We start from the raw sequence: 4,263 nt of genomic DNA on the forward strand, positions 1-4,263 counted from the left end.
CCATCCATCCATCGATTTTCTGAGCCGCTTCTCCTCACTTGGGCATGCTGGAGCCTATCCCAGCTATCTTCGGGCAGGAGGCAGGTTACACCCTGAACTGGTTGCCAGCCAATTGCAGGGCACATACAAACAAACAACCATTCGCACTCACATTCACACCTACGGGCAATTTAGTTGTCAATTAACCTGCCATGCATGTTTTTGGGATGTATTGAAACCGGAGTGCCCGGAGAAAACCCACGCAGGCACGGGGAGAACATGCAAACTCCACACAGGTGGGGCCGGGGATTGAACCCTGCTCCTCAGAACTGTGAGGCAGATGCTCTAACCAGTCGTACACCGTGCCGCCTGTGGGGGGGGGGACGAAATGTGGACAAACCTGTTCGTCACTGGTGCTCGGGAGAGAACGTTCATTGAAGGATTGCTTGAGGCATGTCCATGTACTTTTCATACGATACGGCTCGCAACCAGGCAACAAAATGTTATGTAGCCTAGCAAGCGCAAGCACATACGGTTGTACGTAAACATGCCGGCGTTCCGTCGACATGCCCTAAAGCTTTGGTAAACATTGGTTTGTGCAAGAGAAGAAACGTTAACAACAGCGCGCAAGTATGTTGCCAACAGCAAGCACGGGAGGCGATGCGCTGGTCACAATACGCAATCCTACTGGTCTCCGTCAAGTTGCTCTGGCGGAGAGTTGTCGTTGATATGTCACACTGCACGGAAGATATCCAAAGAAGTCCAATTTGCCAGTTCATTTTGGCGTCGTAGGGCCAAATCGTTGGTCGTGGCTTATGTCACACTCCAAGAGGTTTTGTCGTTCCCGACATATATGTCGGGCTCTATCTGGGAAATCGGCTGCGATAGCTAATCGGGCCAATATCTGGGCTAAAATCCTTTCGTTTGATATTGGCATGAGAAGATTATTCTCTCATCCGGTGACTTGAAATTGTTGGCTGAAATGATTTCAGAGCTCTCCTTTCCACAGTTTTCATGTCAAGGTTGGCTATGACATGAAATGCCGGAGATTCCATAACACATAATTCCCCTTCGGTCGGGCTTACATTTGCCAAAATATTCCACTTACAAAGATAGCGTTTTCAGGTAGTGTGGCCGAGCGGTCCAAGGCGCTGGATTTAGGCTCCAGTCTCTCAGGAGGCGTGGGTTCAAATCCCACCACTGCCACTTCCTTGTCAACATAGTTAATGTCTTACTATTTTGTCATTGGCTCCGACAAGGCGTTTGGGACAATAGATATTTTCGGCCACAAGAAAGTCAAGCTCTTTGCCGTTTTGTTTGGACTGTTTTACTTGTCCCATCCTTGAGCCGTCACCTTATCGTGGTGGAGGGGTTTGTGTGTCCCAATGATCCTAGGAGCTAAGTTGTCTGGGGCTTCACGCACCTGGCAGGGTCACCCATGGCAAACAGGTCCTAGGTGAGGGACCAGACAAAGCACGGCTCCAAAGACCCCTATGATGAGAAAAATGATTGGATTACGTTTTCCCTTGGGTCACCGGGGCCCCCCTCTTGAGCCAGGCCTGGAGGTGCTTCCCGGCTCGGGAAGTATTGCTTCCCTAGCTTCCCGGCTCGGCGCCTGTACGTTGGGGTTCACCCTAGTGGACGAGAGGGTAGTCTCCCTCCGCCTTCGGGTGGGGGGACGGGTCCTGACTGTTGTATGTGCCTATGCACCAAACACCAGTTCAGAGTACCCACCCTTTTTGGAGTCCTTGGAGAGGGTGCTGGAGAGCGCTCCCGCTGGGGAATCCATCGTTCTGCTGGGGGACTTCAATGCTCACGTGGGCAATGACCTGGAATCACGACCTGGAAGGGCGTGATTGGGAGGAACGGCCCCCCTGATCAGAACCCAAGCGGTGTTCTGTTATTGGACCTCTGTGCTCGTCACGGATTGTCCATAACGAACACCATGTTCAAGTATAAGGGTGTCCACACGTGCACTTGGCACCAGGACACCCTAGGTCGCAGTTCGATGATCGACTTTGTGGTCGTGTCATCGGACTTGCGGCCGCATGTCTTGGACACTCGGGTAAAGAGAGGGGCGGAGCTGTCAACTGATCACCACCTGGTGGTGAGTTGGCTCCGATGGTGGGGGAAGATGCCGGTCCGACGTTGCAGGCCCAAACGTATTGTGAGGGTCTGCTGGGAACGTCTGGCAGAATCCCCTGTTAGAAGGAGTTTCAACTCCCACCTCTGACAGAACTTTGCTCATGTTCCGGGGGAGGCGGGGGACATCGAGTCCGAGTGGACCATGTTCCGCGCCTCCATTGCTGAGGCGGCCGACCGGAGTTGTGGCCGTAAGGTGGTCGGTGCCTGTTGTGGCGGCAATCCCGAACCCGTTGGTGGACACCAATGGTGAGGGATGCCGTCAAGCTGAAGAAGGAGTCCTATCGGGCCTTTTTGGCCTGTGGGACTCCTGAGGCAGCTGATGGGTACCGGCTGGCCAAGCGGAATGCAGCTTTGGTGGTCGCTGAAGCAAAAACTCGGGCATGGGAGGAGTTCGGTGAGGCCATGGAGAAAGACTTCCGGACAGCTTCGAGGAAATTCTGGTCCACCATCCGACGTCTCAGGAGGGGAAAGCAGTGCACCATCAACACTGTGTATAGTGGGGATGGGGCGCTACTGACCTCGACTCGGGACGTTGTGAGCCGGTGGGGAGAATACCACATCAAGGCTCCTGATGTTGTCGGGCTGTCCTGGTTGACACGCCTCTGCAACATCGTGTGGACATCGGGGACAGTGCCTCTGGATTGCCAGACTGGGGTGGTGGTCCCGCTTTTTAAGAAGGGGGACCGGAGGGTGTGTTCCAACTACAGGGGGATCACACTCCTCAGCATCCATGGTAAGGTCTATTCAGGGGTGCTGGAGAGGAAGGTCCGTCGGGAGATTGAATCCCAGATTCAGGAGGAGGAGTGTGGTTTTCGTCCTGGCCGTGGAACAGTGGACCAGCTCTACACCCTTGGCAGGGTCCTCGAGGGTGCATGGGAGTTCGCCCAACCACTCTACATGTGTTTTGTGGACTTGGAGAAGGCGTTCGACGTGTCCCTCGGGTGGTCCTGTCGGGGGTGCTTCGGAGGATGGGGTACCGAACCCCCTGATATGGGCTGTTCGGTCCCTGTACGACCGGAGTCAGAGTTTGGTCCGCATATCCGGCAGTAAGTCAGACTCGTTTCCGGTGAGGGTTGGACTCCGCCAAGGCTGCCCTTTGTCACCGATTCTGTTCATAACTTTTATGGACAGAATTTCTAGGCGTAGCCGAGGCATAGAAAGGGTCCGGTATTATCATAGCATCTCTGCTTTTTGCAGATTATGTGGTTCTGTTGGCTTCATCAAGCCGTGACCTCCAACTCTCACTGGAGCAGTTCGCAGCCGAGTGTGAAGCGGCTGGGATGAGAATCAGCACCTCCAAATCTGAGACCATGGTCCTCAGTCGGAAAAGGGTGGCGTGCCCTCTCCAGGTCGGGGATGAGATCCTGCCCCAAGTGGAGGAGTTCAAGTATCTTGGGGTCTTGTTCACGAGTGAGGGAAGAATGGAACGGGATATCGACAGGCGGATCGGTGCAGCGTCTGCAGTGATAAGGACTTTGTATCGATCTGTTGTGCTAAAGAAGGAGCTAAGCCGAAAGGCGAAGCTCTCGATTTACCGGTCGATTTAGGTTCCTACCCTCACCTATTGTCAAGAGCTGTGGGTCGTGACCGAAAGAACAACATCCCGGATACAAGCGGCCAAAATGAGATTCCTCCGCAGGGTGTCCAGGTTCTCCCTTAGAGATAGGGCGAGAAGCTCGGTCATCCGGGACTGATCTCAGAGTAGAGCCGCTGCTCCTCCACATCGAGAGGAGCCAGATGAGGTGGCCGGGGAATCTGATTCGGATGCCTCCCGGACGCCTCCCCGGTGAGGTGTTCCGGGCACCTCCCACCGGGAGGAGACCCCGGGGACGACCCAGGATACGCCGGAGAGACTACGTCTTTCGGCTGGCCTGGGAACGCCTCGGGATGCCCACGGAAGAGCTGGATGAAGTGGCTGGGGAGAGGGAAGCCTGGGCGTCCCTGCTAAAGCTACTGCCCCTGCGACCCGACCTCGGATAAGCGGTAGAAAATGGATGGATGGATGATGCCATTCATTCTACAGTGGTGAACTGTTGTCACCCGCATGTTCCAATGTTGCAAAGTCACGACCCACTTTAAAATAAATAGAATATTATTTTTTTTTAAACAGCCTCTAAAAACATGGACAGTATATTATAT

At 54.1% G+C, this 4,263-nt stretch overlaps 1 non-coding gene across 1 annotated transcript; it reads left to right on the forward strand.

Annotated features, from left to right (window-relative positions):
* The first annotated feature begins 1,103 nt into the window (after nt 1-1,103).
* On the forward strand, nt 1,104-1,185 carry trnal-uag (transfer RNA leucine (anticodon UAG)). The gene has a single exon. It is a non-coding gene; the product is annotated as a tRNA-Leu (tRNA).
* Nucleotides 1,186-4,263: the final 3,078 nt, after the last annotated feature.

Source organism: Phyllopteryx taeniolatus, unplaced genomic scaffold, assembly GCF_024500385.1.
Source record: "Phyllopteryx taeniolatus isolate TA_2022b unplaced genomic scaffold, UOR_Ptae_1.2 contig_465, whole genome shotgun sequence".
Classification (NCBI taxonomy): domain Eukaryota; kingdom Metazoa; phylum Chordata; class Actinopteri; order Syngnathiformes; family Syngnathidae; genus Phyllopteryx; species Phyllopteryx taeniolatus.